Source organism: Macrosteles quadrilineatus, unplaced genomic scaffold (assembly GCF_028750875.1).
Source record: "Macrosteles quadrilineatus isolate MER2022 unplaced genomic scaffold, UCM_ALF_1.0 Scaffold_2__2_contigs__length_208266976, whole genome shotgun sequence".
Taxonomy (NCBI): Eukaryota; Metazoa; Arthropoda; class Insecta; order Hemiptera; family Cicadellidae; genus Macrosteles; species Macrosteles quadrilineatus.
Genome location: NW_026542595.1, coordinates 188,989,209 through 189,004,672, shown reverse-complemented (window position 1 = coordinate 189,004,672; position 15,464 = coordinate 188,989,209).

Genomic DNA, 15,464 nt, shown 5'->3' with positions numbered 1-15,464 from the left:
CGCTATTAATTTATAAAGATAATTAAACCCTCCCCCACGGTGTTCTTTATTGGTGTTCCAGTCGAAGAAAAAACGTTTGCTTTGATTTTTCGCATTCTTTGGATTCTTGGGTCAGGTTATCTACCTGTCATCCCGGTCCAGACAAACTGGCTGGCGATCCAGGGTTGATTTGGAAACTAATAATTGTGGTCTGATAGTCAAGGAGTGTTGTTTGGTGGTTGACGTTTTTACCTGATTTGTTATAGTCATCAGCACAGTAGGTCACGGATTTAATCCTAAGAGAAGTCTGTAGCTCAGTTCAGGGCCCAGCTGTTCTTGATCATTGGGTTCTTTAATAGTCCTGGCTTAAAAACAACCGATCTTGGTAATTAAAAATGTACACGAATACAAATCTCCGTCGATGTCACTTACAACATAAAATAGGTATAATCAAATTAGATGGAGTTCTTGTTTACTAGAATTGATCATAGTTGTTGCATACAAATGATAGGTACCATAGGCAGATTTACACCATGATTTTTAAGGTACTGTATTCATTTAAAAAAAGGTGATTAAAATTTTGATTCATGTTACAGTATTAGGAGGGCAACGTACTACCTGGTGTTTCGTATCGATATTTTCATGCAGTGCAGTATAGGCTATGTTTATTAATATTGGAAAAGCAAAATTGATTATGAACTCAATGTTAATCGTCTCAATGTCGGGTTCTTCCTTCGTGAAGAATAAAAAATGTTTTCAAACATTTTTTATTTGGTGTCTTTTTACACCGTGGCAAACAGTTGCTCGGTTAAAACAAATTTGACGGAAACTCGTTGCTCTGAAGTGCAGTTTGAAAAATCCAATCGTCATTGTGTTACAACTCCTTTCCTACGTCATATTCCTTTCAATCTCAATTAAAAACACAATATCACATCACTAATCGGTTAACGAAATCTCTCAATGTTTACATCCCACTAAAGCGTGACTCCCTACACATCTTGCATCTCACGCTACAGAAGCGAGCGTTCAGATCGCACGCAAACAGAGTGCTCGTATAATTATCAATTTGGGCAGACATGGTGAGTAGCGCGTGCTCTGAACTGGTTTTGGAATGCGAACTACGCCTTCTGACCGCACGCTCATTAACGTCTCTAAATAATTAAACAATATCAATTAAAAATCGCTATGAATGTCCGAAACTTGCGAGTTTTTCACCCTTTTGTGAAATGCAGGGAACTGGTTTGGGCCTTGTGTGTTTTGTGGGTCAGTTGTCCCGCTAGTCGTAGAGCTGGTCGTCGGACGAAGGTCTCTGTCGTCTCACTACACCGGTCTGAGACTCTACATTCGACATTCACTCGCTGAATAAAATAATATCCGTAAAAGTCTAGAATACACTTCGTCCTAGAGGAATTATATTTTGTATAGGTTTACCTGTAGAAGCTACAGCTAGGTCAAATCAAAGTATAAAAGTATTCAAGGTTGCACTGTACTGAGTACTTGAAAACCATTCGCTGTTTAGAATAAAATATTTTCTTTACAAGTGTAGATTCTCTATGACCTTTAGTTTGTGTTATATTTAAACAGGATAATTGTATGTTTTAAATTCCTCCCGTGGAAGCCAACTTATAAAATTAATAAAGGTTGGTATCTACAGCCTTCTTTCCACATGCGTCTTAACCATATTTCCATCTATATGCACTCAAGATAATTAAATATTATCTTTATAAGAACAAAGTAAACTTTAAACTTTACGTCCCTTTTGGAGAAGTTTATTTTTTAATGGCCAGTAGAAAAAGAAGCCAACGTATACAACGATTCAAGGTCAAAGCGTACTGCATATTTTAAACGACAAAATAGTCAATGATTTTTGTTTAAGGTGTACAGAGCACTTTGAACTTAGGTTCATCTGAATTACTTTGTAGAAATATATATTTCAGAGAAATATATATATATATACTCAGTATAAAGGATTCAAGGTCAATTCAATGAACAGTCGTGTGTAAGTTGGACAAGTTCACATACCGGTTTTCTTTGCGTGTTCAAAAGCTGTTGAGTTAAATGTTAAAGGCGTACACTTCTGGTTTCCTAAGCAGGGTGAATAATCATTGTATTGTATTTAAGTTAAACAAAGAAGTGATGACTTCTTTTCAACCTGTAATATACCCAGTAGGGTCTAAAACGTCAGCGGAACCTTATTATAATTACCTTAGAGGCCCAAACAAAACAAAAAAATCGTCTTCAACTATGGCTACAAGAAGATCAAATAAAGATTATTCTCCCAAAACACCATGAACTTTTTTGGAAATTAATTTGAGAAACGTTTAACGATTGAAATACTTGAAGTCTTTTTATAGCTTTATGTTGACGGAAATGTGCTTAAATATTCGTCTTTAATGTACAGTGTTTTACAGGCTGAGGATGGTCCAAGAAACCGTTTTCCGATTACAATCACTTTATTGATTGTGTAATAATTAATTACAGAAGACAATTTTTAAGACTTATTCTTATGTTTAGACACGGTGGAAGGAAAATACAATGTTTAGTAAGATGTGACTTACTATATTTATCTGACTTATTTGAGGTCAGTAGGTTTTTGATTGTTCAAAACAGCAATCAATCAAAAAGCGTTCAAACAGGTGTCCTTGATCGTTCTTGTCAAAAGAAACAGCTGGTTCTAGTAAATAGCAAAGCTACATAGATGATTTAATTTTATTCAACGCTCATATTACATTCATATTCAGCTTAAAATATGCACGTGGTGTCATTGCTGTCTTCAATATAACCCATGCAAAATGTACGGTTAATCTCCTTAACTCTTCAGTAACTGGAGAGTCCATTTCATTAATTATATAAATTGAGATTTTGTTTCGTAACATGTGAGCTCCAGCATGAACACAGGCACGTCAGACTTTCCTCGCATGCTGTGTAGGAAATGTTACATGGATAGTACAAGCGTTATTTTTAAACCGGTTAATAAGAAATGTTGTTTGCAGAGCGGCCTTCGCACATCCACCGGTCGACGCCGTCGTGGCGGAGCTCCCAGCTACAAGAACAAGAGGTTGAAAGGCAGGAAGCTTGAAGTCCTCTCCAGTCTCTGGAGTGTAGAGTGGACCTCTTCACTGGAGAACTTCTACTCCACGAGTCCCCCAAGGATAGAAGAACCAAGACACGGTAAATGCATTTCCAGACGTGCAGAAGTACAAGAATCCCTTGTAAAGTAATGGAAATTTATGTATATTACATTGTAAATGGTGATATTTAGTAACTACTTGTTAATACCTTAAGTAATAATCGGTATCATCCTGGTAAAAATTTTAAAAACTTAATCAAACAAACAAAAAATTCGTTACAACCCAAAATATACTTGTACTTAGGTTCATGTATCCTTAAGCCCAATATGCAATTGTGTTATTAAATACTATTTAAAATAACTATTCATAGGATATTAAAAATTTAAATGTATGTTAAGTGCAAATATTAACCGTTGAATTGAGTGATTAGTACATTAATACATTGGTGAAACAAAGAATATTAATTGATGTACAGTATCTTCAAATATTGCACAGTAGAAATACAATGTTCCTGGTGCTGTATTGTAAAAGTTATACATTGAGGATGGTAGGAATAATTTCCTCAATCAAGTTTTCTGTATCAAGCAGTTTCAATCAATTAAAAACAAACTCCGATCAGATCCTCCCTAACGCCCATTCTCTTCAGCTTATATTTCCCAATTTTTCCCAAAATAACTCTTAGATTCCCCATTGAAAATCCCCCTTTAATTCAACTGAAATAACTATAAAAAGTTATATAAGTAAAGATTTCCCATGTGACTCCAAGGACGGGCAAGTCTCGTAGTTGGCAGCGAGTCTCGGTATCATTTCATCACTGGACGTCTGAAGAAGCCTTTCCCTGCCAATACATTGCGTCATCAGCGGGTTTAGAGAAGAAAAATACCAACAGGAATCAACGAGGAAATATAGGAAACGGTGATGAAGAACAAAAGTGCTGGCATATTATCGATATACCTTGATCTTCGTCGTAGTGATAAAGTTCGATTTCCGTAAAGTTCTGAACATCCTCACTATCGTGAAAACTTACTTTAGTTAAATCAATAAGAGGATAACTAATCAACATTTTCAAATTAAACCCTGCTTAGAGTAGTTAGAAAGTTGTCGGATTACGATATCTGGTATTAAAGAATGGGAAAAACATAGAATATTCATTTTTTTAAATTGTCTCATTGAGTCAGATGAATATTTAATTAATATTTCTTTTAGCACTATCGCAATTTTTATTTGTTTAAAACATCAGAATTTATCATAACTCATTTTACTATACCAACTAATCATATTCGATTCGAATCATCATCAGAATACATTTTTGTGGTGTAGTGGGTGAAGTCTTATTGACATGTTTTGTCAATACGATAGTTCTTGATATTATTTTCATGTGAAACATTTCCAAGTATTTTAGATGGCACACAAAATAATAAATTGAAAGCTTTAGTTGGTCTCGAATTTATTTGAGTTAGATGAAAAGGATTCAAGTTGCCCAAGAGTTGCTGTGCCCTATTAATTTGTGCCTATTTGACAGTCCACAATTGAACAGCACGACCCATTGTTGTTAAACATACCAATAAACAAAGAAAATTAAGGCATGTCACAAAATACAACACAGCAAATACTTTACAAATATTTCACTCACATTAACGGACGAAATCCATTAGCTAGAAATAAGACGATCAAACCTACAAACAAGGCACCCATTGAGGGCCGTGAATCGTTTTCACGAACTTCATACCTCATTAGACAGATTGCAGGTGCAAAAACTTATCCTGAGTATCAGTTGCCGCAGCAGGAGGTGGAAGAAGGAATGTTCTCATTGAGCGACCATGATTGATGGTCAGGAATGGACCATTTTATCGCCGGATTCCAAAAGCCCTTTCATTGCCCAAGAATAAACTCGTGTGATTAAGTGGGTGAGGTCTTAATTCATTTGTTTCGACCACATTTGGGCTTCGTGTCCATTTATTTGACGCACTCCAGGCATTTCGACTCCACTCGTTTATTTAGTGTTGATTTGGAGGTTGATTAATTAACGTCGGATTTATTTTGACTTTAGATGTTGTGTTAATCGTGTGTGATTTGTGATAATTATGCCTGATGTAGACATTAATTTGCTGATGAAGTGATTACCTACAGACGATGAACTTTTAGATTTTGCTCTAGGTATACAGAAGGTTTTTTTTCTGAGAAACCTGTAAGTATAGAAATGAAATATAGAAAACAATTCGTTTCGTCATTGCCTTTGGCTTCATTTACCAAAACACCAATTTACATAATGATGAATTCATGAATCACTAGGTGATGAAAAAATTGGTCATATTGTCCATACTAGTAGCCTACTACTTTTTTTTCTTATACAATACTTTAGTTCGAATTTTTGCTGGGTCGCTGGCTTGGTATTTATTGTATTTAAATACATTTGACTAATGATTTCATTCAGTATAAGGAAGAATCTTAAAACTAAAAGTCACTCAAAATACGTCTTCTGTCTGGGTCTCCAAATCCAGTTGGTTTGGATGGATTTTTATCTAGTTGTGTCATGAAACAAATGATACTTTGACAATTGTATATTTTTCAAACAGTTCTCCGACTTTTAATTACAATCAAATCACCAACCGTACAAGATAGACCTCTTGGTTTTGAACTGTGGACTGCATGACTAAGTGTAGTCGTTGTAGGTTTGGCAGCCAGTTGCACAAGTGGAATGATCAGACCACTCCACTAATGGTGTAAATCTGCTGCTGACAACCACAGACAGGTGCTGCGATGTTGGCAGCGGCTGCACCTCCAACCTTGGAACTGCCAAGACACTAACCTTGTTCTTATTAACATTTCCTTAAGGAGGCTTTCTTCACGGCATCCCTATCCCTCACCCTGCGAAAAACTGTCTAAGATTATCCTCTAGATTCGTTTGGATTTAAATCAATTTTTCTAAAAGTTTTTTTAGTTGTCTGATAACGTTTTGGATTAAGAACCGAAACTAGTTGCCACTACAACTATGGATTGCAGGTGTTTTAAGCAATTTCTAAGTTGAAATATAACTTACCAAATATATTGCATTTGAATTATTTTTAGCCTGTTTAGATAAAAAAGGTTTACTAACATCTGCCCATATCTATAAATTAGGTACAGGTCCAAATCTGTCTCTCGAATCCTAGTTAAGACCACTTTTTTGTATTGTAAAGACCAGTTATTCACCCTGATTAGTCTCGTAAAGAACAACCATGCATTTTAAGACCCATTTTCTGCGTATCTGACAAGAGTTTTGTGGTAATTTCTATTCATCAAAACACCTTGTGAGTAATCAAAGAAGTTTTTTGAATCCAGAAAGGCTTCAAGAATCACCAACAAGAAAATTAAAGACACAAATTATCTACGTATTGTTTTGGCACACATGAACATGCGATATAAATTGCGATATCAATGTCACACTTATTCGCGACACTAGCTGGTAATGTCGTATAGCGTATGTGAGTCTGTAGCACTTAGCGTAAGGTGATAATGGTCTAAGTTGTGGTCTATGTTACTTGATACGAGTACTTAAGCTTACATAAGCTTATTCAGTGAAGACACATGTAGAATTGCGACATACAATAATGGTACATCATATAAACAAACACTAAACAAAAACTACTATTTTTTTTCTATAAAGGATTGTAACAATAGTATTTTGAACGCATATAAAAGTTTTGTTTATTTTGAAGGTTGTGGGAAGTAAAACCTTTGTATTTTACTTTTCTTTTCTTCAGAAAACCCGTGTTTAAAATATAAGTTGAAGTATGTAGCAGATCCTACTATATCGTATTCTAATTGTTGTTCGATTGCAATGCAATCTTTGGATTTCATTGTTTTCTCCTATGTGCGATCAAGCAAAGTTACAAGTTGACGTAGTTAGCGGATCCTTACACTTAATTTATACTGTCTTCATTTTAATTTGAATTCATTTATTTCCTTATTATTCTCCTACATACGGTCAGGGAACTTCTTAAGTCCGGTGTAGTAGGAAGATCCTGCATCTTATACTCTCCTCAGATTTATTAGAGAAAACATTCTAAAAAGTAAACGTTGAGATTCTGTTGAAAAATAAATAAATTATGAGGTTTAATTCAATAACTGGATCTGTTCCAGATTTGCAACAAGTTTTCAACAAACTAAAATATTTACAGCTTTTCCAAAACCAATATGTTTTACTCTTGGTCTATCGATTGCTCTTAGTCTATCAATGATGATATAGACGACCTTATATAGGTGGGTGTTTGCAATATCAACTGCCAGTCTGCCTTAAATACCCTTCCAGACCGACTGCCGTGTTTTCCTTGATGACTGCTTCCCCACTTGCATCTCGCACGCTGGTCACGCATCCATCGATCCTGGGGAGAGGGTTGGGGGAGGGGGGGGGGTTGCCGTAGTACAATACCTCACATCACAACACCGGACATTGTAAACCTATACCGGGGACGTACAATAATGTTGACATGGTTTATGGATAAAAATCGTTTCATTTGTCTTGGCTTCTAGAAAAGAGTAACTGTTCCCTTTACATTATTTTGCAATAGTAGAACTGGCACTGGAATGGGAATGGGTTGTGACGTCATTTTGACGTGCGAATAGTCACTTTGAATGAGTAAATCGGCCCCAGGTGTAGTTCTTACCATGAGACCTACGGCAATAACTTACTCTCAATGAAAAGTCTCTCCGTAAGCACAATTATTATAACCATCCCACTAGCAGTACCCAAGTCATTCATAAGCATTCCTAACACCCTCCACTATCTAGCAATCCTACTTGTCTAACACACATCCTAGGAATCCTACACCGTTGCTTTGCATTAACCGATACTGATGTTAATGCATTAACGGACCGTGTTAATGAGGCTGCAGCAGATATGAAGCAATTAACGCCGACGGGGCTACGCTCGCTGAGTCTTCATAGTTAATGAATTTTAATGTTTTTACTCTATGTCCACTGTTCAAATGTTCATACTCCGTGGCGTGTGCGTGTTGGACGCATCTCATGATATACGTGTCTACTGAGATGCCCAAAGTAATGAGATGTTGGATCCAATTACGACTAGTAGCGTATATTTGGTTCACCGTTAAATAGTGGGCTATGCGTGGCTTAATTGGTTGAGCAGTAGATGTTACCGATAGAAGCTTTTAGTTTGTTATAGTTTTGTGTTAACTCTTAGAAGGTAGACAACTTGTAACTTTAAACTAAGTATGGATATAAAAATTGTAAGTCAACTAATAATAATCGATAATCAGCTTGGAAATAGGTATAAGCCTACTACTTAGTTTACGCAACTACTGTAACGTTATTTTTAATAATAAAATATAAGTTAGTTCATTAGGCAGAGTTTACAACTATAAATTGCTGTTTTCCTTTTTAATTAAATAAACATACAGATCAAGTATGACTAAAAGAATAATTTATAATAAAGTATATTTTATGCCCATACTCATTTTACCGTTAAGCTATACTCATTTTCCGATTTTGCTTACGGAATTTTCCATCCGGTATGTGAAGAGTGCATTTTATATGTTTTTAAATACTTTTTATCCCCCCTAAAAACTATTAGATGCATAGATACATGGATATTCATCAACCACTAAAACTTAACTGTACGTTAAAACACACAGAATTCGCATCAACCATTCAAATTTAATTACAATCCAAACACACATAATTAAAATCTGTTCAGTATCTAAAGAAACTTTACTTGATAGCACATAGCACCTATACGAATAACGGACACGTTGCAATAACTACGAAGGACCGGTACGCAACAGGCACCAGTAACCGGTATAATGTAAACAAGATATTGTCATTGAAATCAGCTGATTATAAAAACAAACAGTGTCTAATAAGCGGAGGTAATCCGCTACTCGTTATTAAATTATGGATGGATTAACAGGTGCATGTGTGAGCAAGTTGTGGCGGAATTAAGGAATTGAAAGCGACGCCTCTTAGCATTCGCAATTATGTTAATTCCTGTGACGCGGTGCGGTATGCTCACATGCTGGCTCCCTGTCTTACACGAAGCGGCTGGTCAAATACGTGTTTAGTTTTTGGTTTTTGTGTTTTGTGTTTAGAGGTTTTAGTTGTTTTTATTGGTTTGAGTGTTTTATTGTGACAACATTGTTTTTTAGCATTGTTTCTTTGCAGGTCTGGACAATGTAGTGGCAGGTCTGGTACGCTTAAGTATAGTTTTGCTTTTTCTGTTCCATGTTTATAGCGTTTCTTTGTTATTTCACTATTGTGGGGTTTTCGCTACAGCTCTTACATTATAAATTTATTATGCATTGAATGTAGTGGTTGGTTAAGTGATCAATTTTAAATGTTTTTTTTTAGTTTTTACGTTTTTTTGTTATGTTTGGTTTTTATATTTTTTCCAAGGGTTATTGTGTTTTATGATGTTCCTGGTTTTTTCTGACATGGAGCTGCTAGTGAAGTATCCTATTTTTTCTGTTGTGGGTTATGGATTTTTTGTTTCTGTTTTTACGTTTTTTTTTGTACAAACATCGCTCGTTTGTTCAGTTTTACAGCTTCTCAAGTGTCTTATTATTAGTTTTATTTGTTTATTTATTTGGTGTTTATTTGATGGTTTTATAGATTTTTCGGGGTTTTACTTGGTATGTGTGTTCTCTTTTTATTAGTTCCTTATTCTGCAGAACATTGATTTACTTTATGATTTGGTTCAATTTGCTTTGTGTAAATAGGTTCTTTTTCCTTAATTTTTGTTTGTTGGATTATTTTATAACATAGTTTAAACTGTATTAACTTAGTGAAAATGTGAGAATTATTCCATTGAGACAAGTGTTTTTTTTTTTAATTTGTTCTTCTTAATTTTCTTTTTTATATTTGTATAAATTTTATTCCTTTACAGTTTTCTTTTACATTATTGGTGGTAGGAATAGTATTCCCCCGAATGGACTGCAAGTCCTTCAGTTTATAAAAACGAATTTGATAGAACAGATACTGTACAATATTTACTATCATAATATAGGGATGGTTAGTTTTTACTATGCTGTGAGCCTTAATTATACGAAATTCAAAAAGTAAATCATAACCCTTGTAGACGGATCGAAACACGTGTAAATTGTGTCCCGATAGTCGTATTTTTAGTAAATTTATTTTTTACACTATGTTTTACATCAAATAATGTTTAGTTACGAACAAATGAAATAAAAACGATACACAAAAATAATTGCATTGGTCTATTGTCAAAGCAAGTACTTTTGTATATAGTAGTTTGGGAATTATATTGTACTATGTACAAAATTGTTCAACACTTTTGTACAATTATTATACGAAATAATATTTAGCAGATGAAAAATTATACTACGTAAAAAACCTGCCCAGCCAGTGACGCGCACGATGTTTGTTTTCTTAATGATATGTTAATCAAAATACTTTGTCATTCATGTATTCACTCAATGGAATGGTTCATGCTTAGTTAACTCTGTCCAATTTACAAGTGGATTCCCTACATATTATGCAAACACCGATCTGCTGCATTTCTCGTATTTTTACTAGTTTCGCTGATTTCCGCGACAAACTTCTATCTAGTTTCCGTTACGAGTTGTATTTGGTTAGGCCCGCAGCTGGTAGTATAACGGGCCATGATCTATTAGCTACAGATCTGCATGGATGACACCGTCTGAGTCGGTTCTCACGGGCAACGCACGTAGTCTAATAACCCTTTCGATAGCCAAGGTTTTTTATGTGCAATAGCCCCTCGAAAAAATACTTCCGGACAATGGGCGCCCCTTTAGCATAGCTTTGCATGATACCTATGCAAAAAGGGCCTCACCCCTCGGGCTCATCCCGGGACCTGTTCATTGTATGAAAAAACGCGGAAGACATCTACTTTGAATAATGTCCTCTACCGTGGGGCAAGGGGTAGTAGGTTCACACAGTATTCACACTATGAAAATCGCATTCAAATTTTATGTATATGGGGTCAGGTAGTTTTTCAAAGGGTGTTTTTATGCACCCCTAGCGCAAGGGTTGTGGGGCGCCCAGGTGAATCTTCGATCTTCGATTATCCTGTTTGTTTCTGATTGGCTGCCTTGGACCTGATAATGCAAATATTCGTTGGATTTAAATATGCGCATATTTCGATCGTTTGTCGCTAGCCGTTGGATCGCTAGGTACGCAGAACGTTGAAAGGTTTAGATCAGTTGGGTTTTAATATTTATAAAGGATAAGAAGGAAGTCGTTAAGGATTGTGTGATTTTTGCATAAGGATCATAGGAAAAAAACGTTAGGCGTTTACGGTGGAGAACTAACGGGTTCCTACACAGGTGGGTGCAAGGTGGTGTTTGTCAACTACCTTTCCAGAGGCTTTGAAATCACATCAACGGGTACAGTATTTTTGTGTTATTCAATACCGATAGGAAAATGAAGTAAAAAATAATAATTATTATTTATTCACTTACTTTAAAACGTCAAAATATAGTACTGAATTATAACAATTGTAAAAATATTATTTTAAAAGTTGGTTGCTAAATAATTGAAAATATACAAAGATAAGTACTTTTCAATTTTACCTCTTTAGACCTACCCCTCCAATAAAATATAATATTTTTCGATTATTAAAATATTCCATATTCTAAAACAAAGTTTGATGGAAACTTTTTATATTGAAATCACTTCACTTACTAAACTATTTAAATCCACTTTTTTACTATCACTACCTTAAAAAAAAGATATTTTGGAGAAATTAAATTTTATGCCATAATTTTTTATTTGACATTCGATCAGTGAAAGTGCAACGCACCAAGAAACACTAATGTGCAATTTAGGATAAGCGTTTCTAATCACTCTAATTTCAAAAAGTAGACATTTGAATAAAGTCAAATAAAAATTATTATATATTTTTAAGAAAATTGATTATAGTTGTTTACGAGATACCCAACATTTGGTATTTGAACAACATATTGAAATATTTAAATTTTAATATTCTAATTTTAAATAAATATTTATAAAGGTCAGAATCAGTACCATTCTGTCACTTCTAAAACCTTCAATTTCATACAGTGGAATATTTTTTTATGTTGGTTACATAAAAAAAATACAAAAATGCAAAAATACCAAGTTTTAAAAATATTTGTTTAAACTATTTTATAAAAAGCCTTATTTTGTTAAATAAAATGCCGATAATCGGGGCATTTTCGTAAAAACTGTTATTCTTGATTTCCTCTTTAATTGAAGCCACTAAACTGTAAACTATGTAGCTTCCCAGTTTGGCATTGTACTTGTGATGCATGTACATAATTTATCCTCCTGTGGTTTTGTATCATTTAGACTTTGGTCTTGTGCGAAAAATTTCCGTTTTACAATCCTGTTACTATTGTACAAATAAAAATCTCGAATCTTGGATTTTGTAAAATCCCATTCAAAATCGATCATACATCCTTTAACGGTTATCAAAATTGTCCCAATTACCCACAATCCTAGACAAACCCGTGAGTAGCCCAGAGTACAAAGTTTTCCCTCCGTTGTTTACGTTGCCAGTGGAACAGATCGGCTTCAATTACCTCATGTTTTGCCCGGTTTTAATTAACTTAAAAACATCGCCGGCCAGTGTTTAATTGTCGAATTGGGCCGATAATCACCGTGCTTACGGCCAATTACCGTATGAAATAACACCAATTACAGGTCAAAGCCACATTGTTTCTTAACTGCATGCCGGTGTTATGTCGGAGAATCCACGCGCTGCTGAATGAATCTGTGTCTACGCTGTAAAAACTCTCTGCGCAGTTCACATGTTTGTAACAGTGTTGGGGAAACCGCCTGATGTGTAGCACCTAGAAATTTCTGTAATACTCTTGTGATTATGATACGTGTTTAAAGGGGGTTTGAGTGGTAAACATTGTGATTTAGATATTGTTAGTGTTCTCGTTCAAACGTAAAGCTGATAAAGTGGATATATGGAAAGTTTGAAATCAGACTAGTTATTAAATGCGGATTGATTAAAACTTACCTTTAATCTTTTCTAAATAATGAAATAGTACCCGTTCAATGAACAGTCATTGGTTGAGAAAATGGGTTGTGCCACTGGTAAATTATTCGTAAGATCTTGGGTGAATTTTGTGGGGTTGAAGTGTGTTCTTGAAAGAGGCTCGGTCCCCAGACGGAGGATCTTTTAGGAGTGACCTAGTAATATTTCTACTGATATACTGCCACTTTCCACTGATTAATTCTGACACTGACCCAAGAAAACTACTAACAGGTCCTATAGTAAAGAAAACCCTTAAGGGGATGGTTGTGACGTAATAAAAAAAAATATGTCTGCAAGACAGAGAATCTTCCAAGACAATGTCTTTATCGCCACTCTAGAGTCACGGCGTTCACTTTTAATAAAGCTCGGACCTCGAACCTCCTTAAATTGTTTTGCTGCTGATGGTAAGTCTTTCACCTAGCTTAGCTTGGTCCCCAGGCCTCGGCACTCCCGCATGGGTTGGTCTGGGAGAGTCTCTCATTGTCACTTTGTCCCGGTAACAACCAGTATTGTTTAATTACTGTCCATTGACGAAGGCCCACCCGCCTCACATTCCTGGAGACTAAGGCTTTCACTCACAACTCTGAGGAAAATCACCCGTAATTGTTGTCGTTGAACTGTACTTTTTCATCTTTAGGTTAAACTCGTGGAAGGATTTCTAAATTCTATAACTTAGGAACTCTTTACGTTATTGTATTTGTCTAGATGAGTTCAAATGTTTGCAAACCGTTTTAATATGTATATCCTTGCGGCGAAAATAATCGTATAATACGGGTTAGACGAAAATTCACAACCCCAATAATGAAGAGGGTTATTCATATCCTGGTAGATTACCTTTGACTTTCGATATTAAACATCCCATTGCTAAAACTACGAAAATTACTTACTTGTATTTTTAATTGCATCCTTCAAGCCAAATTGGAAGTGTAACATCTTGAAAACAATGCCATCTTATAACGTCACAAAATGTCATACCACAAAAACTAAAGAATAACACTGCATCGCACCCTAAGATTGACTCTTTAAGTATGTTCACATATTTTCACAAATAGATTAACCATAGCTGATCTATATGGATGGAAAGTCTACTTAATCATTCTTAAGTCAATTTGACACTTGCCTAAAACGATCCTTTAGTATTGAAACCATTGGTCTCGTGTCAGTATTTTTTTATTGATCTATTGATTTTTTGAGGTTGGGTCGGAGGATAAAATGCAGTTTTGCACATTGAGATTCTTAATGGCCTTTCAGTAGTGCCGGACTCCTGCGAGCTCAATGTCCCGAAACTACCAGCAGAAAACCCCTCATCTCCTGGCCTGGAACTGTTGCACATTACTTAGGGCTAGCCTTTCAAACTAAACCACTAGGGCTTTCCTTCTTATGTCTTCGCAAAAAGTACCGTACATTAGGAATCTAGAGATCTTGTGTATTTATTAAATATGTGCTACTCACTTCACCAAGTATGTATCACTTTGATACACAGCTTGTACTGTATCTTGGGCCGACTATAGTTGGATGGGAGAGAGAGAGAGAGGGGGGGGGAGAGAATTAGAGAAAGAAGGCACACGAGGTCAAAGTTAGGTTAGAGCTCAGGGCCGGGAGGTGTAAACCTAGTTAGCAACTTGTGTCGACCTCTGGCCACATGTTAAGTAACAACTCACTGGTTATAATTTCTACCGTATTAGTCTTAGTAACACTCGCCACTGCATTCATATCTATATGCAATCGATACCTAAGATTAATCGGTATAAGTGTGTCTAAAGAATAGCTGTAATGAAAGGATTACAATTTCTGTATCTACCGTTTGCTTCACACTTTAACCACTTCATTAAGAAATAAAGTACTAACTTTATTATGAGTGCGTGTAAAATTTAGTGAGCTTTGTCACCGACTAGCGTCAGCTGTTGCGTTATAAAGAACCTTGATTGATATCCCATTAATCAAGTTATCAATGATAGCACTTCATTGTAAGTTTCAAATAATCAACAATCTACATACTGCCTTTTCGAAACCAAATTGAATAACCAATCCAGGCAGCAATAACAATGTTATTATGCTAAGAATAATTAATCGAAGAAAAAAATCACTTGATAAACATACCAATAAGGGTTACCATCTATATTTTATCAAGATATAGTTTTCTAATTTTCCTATAATTTTCATGGATGCCAGATATAAGAGAATGACGAAATAAAGATCCTTTAGAGAAAACCTTGATTTCCATCGCGTTAAAGAATTGCTAGTCGGACTGATTCTCTTTGATCAAAGGATGCACCAATTCTGTTTGTTCTTGAATCTGAATTCTGGTTTACTCATATTCTTTCTTTAGAGTTTTTATTTTAAAATTTCACAAATAATATTAGATAAAAAATATACTATACCTCATTCCTACCCTTGTTACAAAATAGGTGGGA